A 15,623-nucleotide genomic window follows, 5' to 3' on the forward strand; every position below is an offset into this window, starting at 1 on the left:
CAAGTATTTCTTATTTTACCAAAATAATGTCCGTTGCTTTGTATTATCTTAATCATGTCTTTGATTACTTAAGAAGACTGAATCTTTCCAATATTAAAAGCTAAATTTTGCTAACTATGTAACCTTCTATATTTGCCTTTAAAATATTTTTTGGCCATTTTGGTCAAATAGATAATCAAGTATTATTTCATAATAATTTATGATCCTATTTCATTAAATGTTCAAACTTTTTGCTATTTTTGACAAACTTTCCCCAAATTCAAATTCTAAGTAAAGTCTTTTTGACTTAAACCTAACTTTATAGGAGACATTCAAGAAGCCCCTGGAATGACTAGGAAAAAAAAAAAGATATGAAGGAGAATTAAGAAAAAAATCCCTCTTAAAATTGCACCAAGAATAATAAAATACATAGGAATAAACTTCACCAAATTGGTGAAAGACCTGTACTGCAAAAACTATGAAAGACTGATAAAAGAAATTGAAGATGACACAAACAAATGGAAAGATAATCATTCTGTGCTGAGGGATTAGAAGAACCAATATTGTTAAAATGCCCATACTACTCAAAGCAATCTACAGATTAATGAAATCCCTATAAATATACCAACAACAAATTTCACAGAACTAAAACAAATAATCCTAAAATTTGTATGGAACCACAAAAGACCTGAATAGCCAAAGCAATCTTGAAAAAGAGGAGCAAAGTGATCTGATGGGGAACGTGGACCCGAATGTTTACAGCAGCAATGTCCACAATAGCCAAACTATGGAAAGAACCTAGATGTCCATCAACAGATGAATGGATAAAGATGTGGTATATATGCACAATGGAATACTATGCAGCCATTAAAAGAAATGAAATCTTGCCATTTGCAACGATGTGGATGGAGCTAGAGGGTATTATGCTGAGCTAAATAAGTCAATCAGAGAAAGACAATTATCATATGATCTCCCTGATATGAGGAAGTTGAGAGGCAACGTGGGGGGTTTGGGGGGTAGGAAAAGAATAAATGAAACAAGATGGGATTGGGAGGGAGACAAACCATAAGTGACTCTTAATCTCACAAAACAAACCGAGGGTTGCCAGGGTAGGGAGAGGGTTGGTGGGGTTATGGACATTGGGGAAGGTATGTGCTATGAAGTGTGTAAAACTGGCGATTCACAGACTTGTACCCCTGGGGCTAATAATACATTATATGTTAATAAAAAAATTAAAAATAATTAAAAAAAAGAGGAGCAAAGCTGGAGATATCATGATCCCAATTTCAAGGTATAATACAGAGCTGTAGTAATCAAACAATAGTGTTATTTTGATGAGCACTGAGAAATATTATAGAATTGTTGAATCATTATATTGTATACCTTAAACTTTTAAAATTATTGGTTTATTATATTTGAATAAAAATTGTTCTATCTTCTTCTAAAAAGGAGATTAAATGAACTAGGTGTATTTATATATTAAATTACATGGAAATCACTGGCCAGTAAGAAGTAATACTAAACCTTGTCTACCTTATATTTGTGTAGGTATATATTCATATAAGCATTCCAAAAATTATATGAAATTCTTGAAATTCTGATATATCCTGATATAATGTTATCAGCCATTTTTGTTATTATCTTAAAATGTTGTATGTCACAGAAGTAAACAACTTTCCTTATCAACTACATTATAATGAACTTCTCATCAGATCTTTAACCATGGACATTTTAAGTCTTTTATCTCTCACAGAGTTATTGTTTTACTCTGATGCTTCTACAAAGTGTCCCTGCAAGAGTGTCTTATTTTTAAGAAAATTTATGACTTCTGACATGTACAAATTTCTGACAACTTTAAGATTATAAAACTGAACTAGGTAAGATTTTCCAGAACTAGTGGGGAACATGGATTCAAGCAAAACAAACGTTAATTACACAGAACTTAATTAACTTAGACAATGATTATAATATTTATGACTCTTAAAATACTGCTAGTTTCTTGATGCTTTGTTTTTCCAGATTTAAGCAAACTCTTTTCTTAAACTATCTATGGTGAAACCATTTGTCTTTTCTCTCTACTTGATCCTTCCAGAATTTGGAAACTCTTGAGTTTTCATTACAACATAGTTAGCTATTTGCATAAGTTCAATTCTCTCTCTCACACAATTGGAAACATTGATTATATTACCAAGGCTTTGTCTGAAATGATATTACAGGTAAATCTAATGGCCAGTCTTTGGCTTGGTTTTCTGGCCTCAGAGGTTTTTGAGAGGTCAGTCTGAGGCTCCTTATGAAAAGTTCTAATAAGGTGGTCTTAAAAAGATCTTATATGGTCAATCACTATTCTTCTTGCAGTTATGGAAATAATCAGGGAAAGTTTAATGCAAGCAAATTAGTTTTACCAGGGTGATCTTTGGTTTAAAAAAAAAAATGGGTTGGGATGCTTGGGTGGCTAAGATGGTTAAGCATCTGCCTTCGGCTCAGGTCATGATCTCTAGGTCCTGGGATCAAGCCCCACGTTGGGCTTCCAGCTCAGTGAGGAGTCTGCTTCTCCCTCTCCCTCCGCCTATTGCCCTGCTTGTGTGCGCTCTCTCTCTCTCTCAAGAATAAATAAAACATTTCCAAAAAAATGGGAATAACATTGTAAAGAGAAAAATTATTTACACCTTTGGCTATTTTAAATCTTGTTATTTATCTTGGAGATTTAGTTATAAACCTATAAACTGAACTGGATACAGGATTGTTCTAGTTTCCTCAAATATCTGACTGCCAATCTCTAATATTTCCAATTTTCTCCCACCTTTCTGATTTGGAATCACTAAGAACAAGGACTGCACCTGGATCTCCTTGGAAGGGACTAGATCAGGTCCTCTTCACTACCAAGATGACAGCCAAACTTCAGGGACTTGAGACTTGAGCACATCTCACAGTTGCAGAAGGTTCTGCCTGATAACTCATTCTGTGCAGATGTTGGAGACCTCCATCAAATTGAAGGGGAGTAACTTATATCAAGATGCACTCCTTCCTCCCAAGAGAATGGATCAAGACTTCACTACGTTGACTATATGAAATCATTTCTTCTTTTCTTTCTTTCCTTTACTCTGTCAATGGCCTGGATGTATAACAGCATCATCTGCATTTCAGAGACCACAGCAATGGGGAGGACAGGAGTACCTTTTCAGACTGCTGGATTTGTCATTGAAAACTGACCTGTTGGAGGCACCTGGGTGGCTCAGTCATTAAGTGTCTGCCTTCAGCTCAGGTTATGATCCCAGGGTCCTGGGAGCTAGCCCTGCATTGGGCTCCCTGCTCGGTGGGAAGCCTGCTTCTCCCTCTCTCGCTCCCCCTGCTTGTGTTCCCTCTCTCGCTGTGTCTCTCTCTCTGTCAAATAAATAAATAAAATCTTAAAAACAAAACAAAAACAACCTGACATGTCTGTGATGCTAGAGACCTCATAGTCTGCTTCTTTATCTCTGATGACAACCTCAAATTTTGGGTCAGACTCTGAAAGAAAGGGACGTAAGACAAAGATAACCAGAAGAAAATTGCCTGTGTGATATACAGATACTTATATATTGGCATCAAAGGATGTCACCTTTCCAGTCCAGAGCCACACATTCAGATGGGATTTACCAGGAGGCATTCATGATTCAGAATTTTTGTCCTTTGGCAAGGCCCTGCTACTCTGCCTATGAACCTTTCATTAACTCCTGAAAATAATGCAGAATCCAATGCTAAAGCATTAGTTGTCTGGAAAGAAAAAAAAAAAAAAGCTGTCCTCAAATTTTAAAAAAAGTTTGTATTTATTAACCATTTTTAGCTTGTTATGGCTAAGGAAAAGATGTTTACAGTATTGCATTGTATGGGTGTGCCACAATTTGTTTATCCATTTACTTGTTGACAGGCACTTGGATTGTTGCCACTTTTTGACTATTGCAAATAAAGCTGCTATGAACTTCTGCATCCAAGTCTGTATGGATATATGCTTTCATTTTTCTTGGGTAAATACATACGAGTAACACAACTAACCATTTTTTAAAAATGATTTTTCAACCTTAAGTGAAATAACAGAGAAGTTTTTCTTGCAACTTATTCGAGAGGTAATGAGAAATATATTCAGAACCATAACAAAAGATTAGATTTTTATTTTTCAAAAGTAAAAAATAGGGAGGTTAGGGATAAAAGGAAGGAGAGATATTATAGAAGAGAAACAGTGGGTAACAAACATTCTCTAATTCTATAACACTCGAAAATACTGAGATAGCACAAGGTAACAAGACATTATTCTTTCTTAGAATTACCTCCAGATTTTTCTCTAAGTTTAACTCTTGATGTTTTTTTATCAAAAAGCATCAAATGTAAATCTCCAGAAATATTATATAACTCTCCATAAAGTCTTACCAACATTGTTGCTTTATTTACTGTATGCTACAGTATTATTTTTAATTTACAGAACCCACTGTATATTTACAAACACGTATTTAAATTATAATTTGAATCAATCAATCAAATAAATCACTGTTGATTTATTAAATTTTGGGGTACCTGGGTGGCTTCATCAGTTAACTCTAACTCCTGATTTCAGCTCAGATCATGACCTTGGGTGGTGAGATGGAGACCCATATTGGGCTCCACACTCGGCACAGAATCTGCTTGTCCCTCTCCCTCTGTTCCCCCCCCTGTGCTCTCCCTTTCTCTCTCAAGTAAATAAATTTAAAAAGTCTTTAAAATATCCCCAGATGTTAGGGATTTTTGTTTTGTTGTTGTTGTTGTTGTTTTGGAGAGAGTGAGTGAGCTCTGGAGGCAGTTGGGAGTGGGTAGAGGGAGAGGGAGAAGGACAGAGAAAATCTTTTTTTCCTTTTTTAAGATTTTATTTATTTATTTGACAGGGAGAGACACATGGAGAGAGGGAACATAAGCAGGAAGAGTGGAAGAGGGAGAAGCAGGCTTCCTGCTGAGAAAGGAGCCTGATGTGGGACTAGATCCCAAGACCCTGGGATCATGACCTGAGCTGAAGGCAGAGGCTTAAGGACTGAGCCACCACCCAGACACCCCTAGGACAGACAGAATCTTAAGGAGGCTGCAAGCCCAGCCTGGAGCCTGATATGGCTTGGTCTCACAACCCTGAGATCATGACCTGGATCAAATCAAGATCAGATCCTTAACTGACTGAGCCACCCAAGAACCCTTCTCCTAACTTTCTTATACCACAAGGAACATAAATGATTTTCTTCTTTATGTTGCCACTCTGTAATTTCACTCATTGAGATATGTTTTATTATTCAATTATTCAAACAGTTGAAGGATACATATAATTTATCAAAGTTCCAGCTATGCCAGCTATGCCCTGTGAAATTTATTCTTAATCTCTTTTGTTATAATATTTTACTAGAGAATTATCTCCAAATTATATCATTATGTTACTTATTCAAATGACTAACTTTTATTATGAAAAAGATATATCTTCTCTACAAAAACTTATAAATATAGTACAAAAAGAAAATTTAAATTACTGACATCGACCCCCAGATTTTTAGTCATTTCTTCAGCATACAAATATTTACTCAGCCATCATTTTTATTTACCTAGGCACGATTTTAAACACTTGCAGCCTAGCACTGAACAAAACTGAATTTTCTATCCATATGGTCCTTTCCCTAGGGAGATAATAAAAATGATGCTGGTGTAATTATTTGAAAATTTTAATTTCCATATTTAAAACACTGATTATGTACTCTATTGTGTATGTTTTGTAGGTTTAAGTGTTATTATGAGAAATTTAGGTTGATTTGCAAGATTGGGGAGCATAACTGTTTTTAGCATTTCTTTTTTTTATTTGCAGACTTCCAAACCTTCTTAACACAACCTTCCTCATTAGAAAATGTATAATGCCACACTATTTCATTTTCCCAGAACATGGAAGGTTTAATGTTTTCAGTGTTCCTGTGGAAATAGTCAGATCTATCTTAGTTTTAAGTATGCCCTAGAAGAAGTTTCCACTTTTATAAAGATTATTAAATACAAATGGAAACAGTAAAAATAAAAGTAAATAGAATAAAAAATAAAAAAAGAAATTGTCAAAAAGTGGGGTCTGGGTGGGGGTGGGGGTGTATGTGTGGGGGAACATTTGTTCAGTTTTTTTAATCTCATAAATCTGAGGAAGTGATAAAATATTGTTTCCAAAATATTCCATACAAATAATGAAATTATATAAAATATAAATGAGGAAACTGGGATCCATATATCAGACAGATTTATACTAATATTGTAAGTCAGGGATTAGCAAACATTTTCTGTAAAGAATCTGATAACAAGGGGCACCTGGGTGGCTCAGTGGGTTAAACCCTCTGCCTTTAGCTCAGGTCATGATCCCAGGCTCCTGGGATCTAGCCCCACATCAGACTTTCTGTTCAGCAGGGAGCCTGCTTCTCACTCTCTCTCTGCCTGCCTCTCTGCCTACTTGTGATCTCTGTCGGTCGAATAAATAAATCAAATCTTAAAAAAAAAAAAAAGAATCTGATAACAAGTATTTTTGGCTTTGGGAGCTCCTGAGTGGCAAAGTCGGTTAAACGTCTGATTCTTGGTTTCAGCTCAGAGTTGTGATCTAAGATCCTGCCCCGTGTTGGCTCTGCACTGAATGTGAAGCTTACTTGGGATTCTTCCCTTTTCCTCTCCCTTTCCTTGCCCCTCCCCCTCCCTCACTCCCACACATGCACTCTCTAAATAAATAAAGAAATAAAATCTTTAAAAAATAAATTTTTGGTTTTGTGGGCCATAAGATCTTTGTCATAAGTATGCAACATTGACACCATAGTCTGGAGGAGTTACCAGCAACCTGTAACTACATAGGTATGGCTGTGGTTCAGTAGGACTAAATGTACAAACCCAGGCAGTAAGCGAGATTTAGCCCGAAGGTCATAGCTTGCTGACCTCCAAAACCTGAAGATCTTGAAATAGTATCTCTTAAGAGGTACAGTAGAAAGGTATTTTTAGGAACCTGATAACTGGATATGAATGTCAGGCTTTTTCACATCAAGAAAACCATTGTTTTCTTAATTCTCTTTCAAATACATGAGATGTTTGAAACAAACAGGCAAACAAACTTTGAAACCTGTATTAAGACATTGGGATGCCCAGGAAGCTTCTTCCATCCGTAACACTTATTCTTCATAATTGAGAGATGAGCTTTCAAATAATGTCCCTTGATTGCTTTGGAAGGATAGATACGCTTCAACATACAGTAGAAAACATACCACATCCCAACGTGAGGAAGAGACACCAATCTGCACTGTCCTACATCATCAGAGGCTTTGAAGTAATGTCCCTAGTGTGACTTCTCTGCTCTCATGATTAATGAATACTGTATTTCAGCAGATGCCTGCTCTGATTCTCAGCACTTAGAGACAGCAGATGGGTGACAGAGAAAGTAAAACAATAGCCATAATTCTGTGACAGCTTCCGAGCTTGGATCTTGATGTATCCGGTCTCAAGGCAACAGATCTAACAATATTTCTACCTTTTATTTCCCCCTCTCTTTATTATTCTTTTTCTTCTTTCACACTGTCTCTTTCTCTCTTAGGACCTGTCATGCTCCTAAAATAGGTGAAAAATACGTTACCATGAACTCTAGGGGATGATGCAAGTGGTTTTCATTGTTTCAGCTAACCGAATGATGAGGGCAGGGGGGGATCTTAGCACTTAAGCCGCTGCTCTCCAGCACAGATTTTCTCAAGTGATAAACAAACTGCCCTCTATTTGCTGGTGTAAACACGTAGATGAATATTGACTTGGACAGGTGCTGAGCTTTCCTTTAATTTCATAAATTGCATTGCATTCCCTCTCTGCTGTCAGCAGAGTCCTTATCGCTTCTTAAGCCGTTACCTGTTTCTCGCTTATTAAATGATTAATAAAATCCAGAAACTAGATTGCTTTACAGGTTAATAAATCTATTAAAAAATCTGGATAATTCTAGGCTTTAAAACCCATGATTTTGAATCGAAGATTATGAATAGAAAGCAGTAAAAATAACAATATTTCCATGTCTCATTCGATAGGAAGGTCATATTTTCCATTAATTTCATGTAACATTTCAGATCGAATGTTTATCCAAATGCAAAATCAGTGATATAAAAGTATATGGAACAATGATGCTAGGTAAGTAAAGGAAGTCACACCAGCTTGTCAAGTTGAGTTTTCGGCAATAAACATAAATTTGTCAAGCTACTGCACTTTGCATCATTATGGTTTGGAAGAAAAATCAATAATGCATTTGTAGGGACAGCATTCATTGGAATGAAACAAAGAAACAGTCCCTGGTGAAGTCGCACTTTAGGTGAACTCACAATGGAATATTATGAGAAAATTTAATGGCAAACCTACAGCTTTATAGATCGAGAAACTAATCAATCAATCCTAGAAACCCTGTAAGTATATAGATACAGCAGCACATTAAACTGGGTATAGCATACAAAATAGATATTTGTTTGTTATCTTTGTAAATATATTAAAATACTTGTAAAAAAAGTTTGGCTTTCTAATAACTGCTGCCAGTTTCTTTGTGGATATTTGAACTAAATCATATAAAAATTAGTATTTTCGTAAATGGTTTGGGATGTAAGCTTGGGGAATGTTCATTTTTGTTATGTTACCCAGTCTTTGCAAAGTAATTATTTGGAAAGGGATGTTGTTTCATTTGGAGTCAGATTAAATGAGGAGGGAAAGAGAAATGGACAGAGGAAGAAAACGAAGTTAAAGGTTAGCTTTATTATTAGGGCTGCCATGGAAGAAAGTATCCTGAAAGCCTTTACAACCAACAACTGTCTTGATTGGTCCAGAAATATGTGTATTTCAAACATTAGCTTTTATTGCCAGATTGTCCTCCAAAGTGCACATATATATTTGTACTCCCACCCAAAGTATGAGAACTTGTATCCCTTTGTTGCTCAACTTTTTGATCTTTAATCTAATAATAGATGAAAGAAATATATAAAGTTGTTTTAATTTCACTTTATAAATTATCACAGAGGCTTCTCATCTTACATTATATGTGAGGTATTTGGTTTCCATTTATAATTAGCTGTTCTTCTTTTCATTCATTTTTCAATGAGGCATTATTAATTTCCCAGGGCTCCCGTAACAATGTACCACAGGCTGGGTGGCTTAACCAACAAATTTATTGTCTCACATTTCTAAAGACTAGAAGTCCAAGACTAAGGTGTCAGCAGGTTTAGTTTCTGTTGAGGATTATGAAGGAGAATCTGTTCTTTGCTTCCTTCCTAGCTTCTGGAAGCCACTGGAGTTCCTAGGGGGCTTAGAGATGACATTCTCTGCGTCTTCACTTTGTCTTCTCTCTGTATGCATCTCTCTATCTGTACCCAAATTTCCCCCTTTTTTATTATAAGGACACCACCTATGTTGTCCTACCCTAATGACCTCATTTTAACTTGATTGCCTTTTTTGAAAAGCATATGATCCAACCCATCACAGGACAACATATCTCTTTCTTATTAAATTTTAAGAGGTTTTCAGGTCCTATATAATATTCATCAGATTAATATTTCAAGGTTAGAGTATGTGTTTTAGTGTTTATGAATTATTATAACAACAGAAATTTCTTTTTTTTAAAGATTTTATTTATTTGAGAGAGAGAGAACAAGCCAGAGGGAGGGGCAGAGGGAGAGGGAGAAACAGACTCCCCTGTGAGCAAGAAGCCTGACATCGGGCTTGATCCCAGGACTCTGGAATCATGACTTGAGCCAACAGCAGACACTTAACCAACTGAGGCACCCAGGTGTCCCATAACAACTGAAATTTCTAATTTTCATGGTTGAATTTGTTATTCTTTCTATTAAGATTTCTGGGTATTGTGTCTGTTTCCTGATGTTTCACCTAGTATTCTCATTTCCTTTTTATGTAACTCTTCAACCCTCTTGGAATCTATTTTGACATACAGAATGAGGTAGGTAATCAGCTACGTTTTAGAATGCTAAATGTCCTCATATCTTTTATTAACTAACACAGATCATGATGTTATAATACAGAAAGAGTTAATGTTTATTGCATTTGATATATTCTGGACAGTCTTAAAAAACATTATGCAATTATCTAATGCATATGAAAATCTTACTTTTTTTTTCTTTTCACTTATCCATATTTAATAATGAGGAAATTAAAATATGGTAGGATTCAGCCTACCTATCCAAGGCTTCCATACTTCACTGGCCTGACTTGACAAAAAAAATCTAAGAGTTCTTTATGTTCTAGAAAAAGAATGCCTCTGCCCCGGTTTGCACTAAAAAACACTATGTATCTATAGATGATAACTTTGTATGTCTATGTATCTCTTTCCTACTCTTCCAGGTGTACCACACAGTGGCCATGGGGTGTAAGAGGCATCACTATTGAGGTTATACGCATATTAATAGAAATAAAATCCTGAAATGAGAAAACTGAACATCTCAAGGGCAAGCCTTCCGGTGAAATTCAGATAGTAGGAAAGGCAATCAGGAGAGTTTCTCCTGTTTATTTGCCCTGGACTTGGGATTTGTAGTCCTGGCTTTTTCCTTTTCTCACAGATGCCCATTGTACTGAGTCCCAGTCTGCTATAAGCCAAGTTCAAGTGCATGACATATGTCAAAGGTAGCCTCTAGGACATGCCACAGTACCGTATTTCTACTCTTTTTGAAATAGATCTACTTTAGAGTCTTAAAACTTTGAGTTAATTGATAGGTACTGGACTATCTTCAATATAAAGAGCCTCAATTCCATGTGACACCAAAATGGAAAGTCTAATTTCCTTAGTTACATGAAGGAAAATTATATTTAAAAACCTTAATATATATAACAATCGTTCCCGAGAAATTCAAAATAATTAGCAAGAAGATGATATGAAACAAAAGAAGTAGGTGATAATGTAAAAAGTACTGATCTTAATTAGTGAATGTATATCAACTATGACCTGTTTTTCCCATAAGGATATATACATGAAGATTTTTTTTTTTTTTCTTTTTATCTCTACAAACCCTTGTGCCAAAGCTGACTTTCAATAGATCGCAGCGAGGGAGCTGCTCTGCTACGTACGAAACCCCAACCCAGAAGCAGGTCGTCTATGAATGGTTTAGCACCAGGTTCCCCACGAACGTGCGTTGCATGACGGGCGAGGGGGCGGCCCCCTTTCCGGCTGCGCCCCGTTTCCCAGGACAAGGGGCTCTCCGCACCGGACCCTGGTACCCACACGCAGCGAGGCACACCATGCCACGCGGGATGCACGCAGCGGCCTACCGGCAGGGACAGCAAGGGACTGGCTACTTGAAGATTTTTTCACTATACTGTTCATAGATAAGTAAATGGAGATAGGCCCGTAGCTGTTCATCACTACAGCAACAGGGATATAAAATGTGTTACAGGTATAAGATACTAAAAAGCAATCAGAAATAACGAACTAGATTTATATGCAGCAATATAGCTAGATCTCACAACCGTGTTGAGTGGAATGCATGAAACAGGAAAAAAAAATATTTTTAACAAAAATATAATTTCTGCAATGTAAGAATCAAGAATAATCAAAATAATACCAATATTTCTATGGCAATATCTAAGGCAAAGTATGGAAAGAAGATCGGAAAGACACACATAGCATACTCTAGAATAAGTATTTCTATACTCATGGAGGCATGGAAGAGGGGTGAAGGGAAATCATATAAAGAATGACAGGTACTACGTCAAGCAATGATCCTAGTGAGTCATAACCTAAAGCATATGGTCAACTCATGTACACCTGGGGTCTGACTGAGAGAGCAAAGCAGTTAGAAACTCCATGTGGGCAACTCCAACAGAGATGGAGAGATTTTATTGCCCAAGAAATGTCATCCTGAGTGATAACATGGGTGACAAATGATGACAGGCTGTAGAAAACTTCTCTGTTAGAATATTAGGCTCATAATGAATTTGGGAGGGATGTGGAACATTAATTAATGTTTGTTTTTGTTTTTTTTTTTTTAGTAACTCCCTGAAAAACACGAAAGCTTTATACATTAGTACTACATTAATTTTAAAAGCATAAACACATTGCTGACTAGAGATAATTATTTTCAGATTTTGGAATGTAACATTTGAACAAAGTTTATAAATTTTACCAAGCAATTAACAGAATATCTTGAGTCAAGTACTTGATAAAAAAGAAACATTATTAAACTACGTGGAAAAATACTCCCTGCTTTGGAAGGGGCTGATTATCATATTTCACATTACTGCTTGTGATATTTGAATTTAAGGAAGACAAATCTTCATCTTCTCTTGTGTGCTTCTACACATCTTGCAGATGAGGCACTGATTGCCCTTTTGGATCATCTTTTCAAGGGTGGAAGATAGAGATGGGGTATTTTCCTAGAGCAAAGGGCATATATCTATTTACAGTCTTGGGAGACAGAGATAATATCTCCCCCAGAACAAAACTTCGTGCCCATTATGAATGATCCTAGTTTTCTAGTTCAACTCACAGCATGTGCAGGTGTCATTTGGTCCTTTTCACATCTCCTAATGAAATTCAGAGTTCAGAGAATGGCACAAGAAAATCCTGATGCAATGGCTACATCCATCACTGTAACAAAGTACATTGGCTCTGGCCCGTGAAACTCATCCCTTCTTCCTGCATCCATGAAACTGTGGCAGGCTAACTTGTCAGCTTGCAAGCTGGATAAGACCTCACAGAGTCCTTCACAGTAATCAAGAGGAAAAAAAGAAGACTGAACTCTTACTGTTTGAGTCTGTGCCTACATCATAAACAAGTATATTTTATTTATTAAGGATGTTAAAAGAGATTTCTCAGATTGTCAAAGGTATGCAGCTATGAATCCACCACAGATACACACAGATAGTAGAACTGTATCTGCTGAATGATACCATGATCTGAGTACCTCAAAATGTTGCCTCAATCATTATATTCCTGTTATTTTCTTGAACAGGTAGTTGATATAGTTTTGGCCAATCTTGAAATATGTTGGAGGGAGACAGTTTATCCACACATAACCAAGGAATTCTAGGAAACTAGCTGAGTGTCCCATAATTCAACTCAATTCAGGCACTATCTACCCAGAGATAATATCAGATCCCCCAGCTTATGGGTTCAGTCCTGTAAGATTTTCTACCCTTCCAAACCCGCTTCAGACACCAGTCACAAACCCAGGTACTTCTGACATATCACCTATAAATCAAGATATCCAACTACCTCCTTCTTGGGTTTAATCCACTAAGCAGCTCATCAAACTCAAAGAAATGTCTTACTTACTAGATAACCAGTTTATTATAAAAGGATATAATTCAGGAACAGGTAGATGAAAGAGATGAGTAGGACAAGGTATATGGGAAGATATTCAGAGCTTCCATGTTCTTTCTAAGAGAACTTCTCTTCCCATACCTGCACTTGTTAACCAACCTGAAAGCTCTCAGAACCCTTTTCTTTTTGGTTTTTATAGAAGCTTCATCACATAAGCATTATTGATGAAATCATTGGTCAATTGCAATTGATTCATTATCTAGGCCCCTCTCTTAAACCTGGAGGGGGGATGGGACTAAACATTTCAATCCTCTGATCACATGGTTGGTTTTCCTGGCAATAAGTCCCCATGCTTACATGTGTCCAAAAGATACCACATTAACATAAGAAGAGATACCTTTATGGGTCTCATCACAGAAAATTCAAAGGGTTTTGAGAGCTGTGATCCAGGAACTGTGGACAAAGTTTTGGTCATCTAGATGATCCAATATATATTCCCTAAAATTTGGAGTATTATAGTGGGTGATGGAAGTTACCCACTGTTCTTTACCCGTGATCTCTTTTCAAGTAATACCACTGTGGAGGTAACATTCAGGCTACCTGTAAATGTGTATTCAATTGTCAAATTAGTTTCTTTTTTTTAAAGATTTATTTATTTTGAGAGAGAGAGAGAGAGAGAGCGTACTTGTTGGGGGGTGGATAGGAGCAGAGGGGGAGGTAGAGAGAGAATCTCAAGCAGATTCCCCACTGAGCAGGGAGCCTGATGCAGGGCTTGATCTCAAGAGCATGAGATCATGACCTGAACTGAAATCAAGAGCTAATGTTTAGCCAGCTGAGCTACCCAGGTGTCCCTGTTAAATTAGTTTCTAAGATGACAGTACTGATCTGACAAAATAACACTGATAAAATGGAGTCATACAAAAGAAAGATATACTTTTTAAAAAATCACCCTTTATTCTATTATAAATTAAATATAAAAAGGTTAGGTAAGAGGAATATGGATCATATACAGCTCCTTTTCCATTTTCCCAGAGCCCAGCTCTTTAGGCTATGATCATAAATCCAAGAACATTCTCTATACTTTGCTGAATAATTCAATTGAGTTTCACTATGTATTTGGCACTCTTGGTTACAAGTGAATTTTTCATTTACATAATCACATTCTGCCCACTCGAATATTCCCTGTGCAGTTGCACTTTTATATAATATACTTGTTCGCCATCTGTCTTCAATTTTGGTCAAGAGATGCTTCATATTTTCCAACACTTTGCGTTGTAATTGTGCCACCCCAAAAGTCATTTTTGTTAATACACATCTTGTTTATGTACTGCCAGCGAGACACTTTAGGCTCTTACTGGCTAAAAGTTACCCTGCCTTTGGAAGCTCTATATTCATCATCAGAAACAAAGAGAAAGTTCCTGCAAAGCCATCAAATATATTTGAAACTTCAAATGTATAAATACACATGCAAGTACTATGTTTGTGCAGTACAAAAGTATAAAAGTACAAAAGAAGTTTGGAATAAATACCTTTGCCTATGTAAACATACATGCAAATGCCAGTATTACATAGATTTCAATTCAAGATTTAATTTTAAAGTTACAATGAGGCATAAAAATAACTAATATTGCTCAGATTATTTAATTTGTTTTTCTTTAGGTCATTCCCTATACGATTATAAAGTATTAATGTATTTAGAGATCGTCCAAGAGTATCAGGTAGATGAAGCCTCTCTGCTAGTTCTTTTTTTAGGTAATGTGAAAAGAAAAGAAAGTGTACATGTGAGGTCAAAGATTTATTCTTAAAAAAGAAAACAAACAAACAAACAAACAAAAAAAAAACGTAGACTTTGGGCACCTGGGTGGCTCAGTGGGTTAAGCCTCTGCCTTCAGCTCAGGTCTTGATTCCACGGTCCTGGGATCAAGCCCCACATCAGGCTCTCTGCTCAGCGGGGAGCTTGCTTCTCCCCTGCCCGCCTGCCTCTCTGCCTACTTGTGATTTCTGTCAAATATATAAATCAAATCTTTAAAAAAAAAAAAAAAAAGGAGGCTTTAACTTAACTGAAGTCCTTTGCCTAGCTTTTCCTAAAAAATACTCTGATATGAGTATTTCTGATATGCCTCTGAGGATTTCCCCTCAGAAGAAGGGTCTGTTCTTTTGATACCTTCACATGTGTATATATACAGACACTAACATATTTCCCTTTTTTTAATGCATATTTCTCTTTCTTAATTTTAGCATATTTCTCTTTCTTAATTTCTCACTCTTTCAACATACAAAAAAGTATAGTTTCAGTTTTATTTTCTAATGGGATGATTACATCAATTACTCACCTAAAAATAAACTAACTTGAAAAGGTAGAGAGAATCAT

At 36.3% G+C, this 15,623-nt stretch overlaps 1 protein-coding gene across 4 annotated transcripts in view; it reads right to left on the reverse strand.

Moving 5' to 3' along the window:
- Positions 1–15,623, reverse strand: part of CDH12 (cadherin 12) — a 985,149-nt gene that overhangs the window by 266,341 nt on the left and 703,185 nt on the right. Inside the window, exon 1 of one of the 4 annotated variants that reach the window (XM_032861909.1) lies at positions 4,034–4,046. The exons of the other annotated variants lie outside the window; for them this stretch is intronic. The gene's annotated coding sequence lies outside the window, so the exon portion shown is untranslated. Of the gene's footprint in view, positions 1–4,033; positions 4,047–15,623 lie in introns of those variants that run through there. 4 annotated transcript variants of the gene reach the window in all.

The sequence above is a fragment of the Lontra canadensis genome, unplaced genomic scaffold, assembly GCF_010015895.1.
Source record: "Lontra canadensis isolate GAN:19392208 unplaced genomic scaffold, GSC_riverotter_1.0 scaffold22, whole genome shotgun sequence".
Lineage (NCBI taxonomy): Eukaryota > Metazoa > Chordata > Mammalia > Carnivora > Mustelidae > Lontra > Lontra canadensis.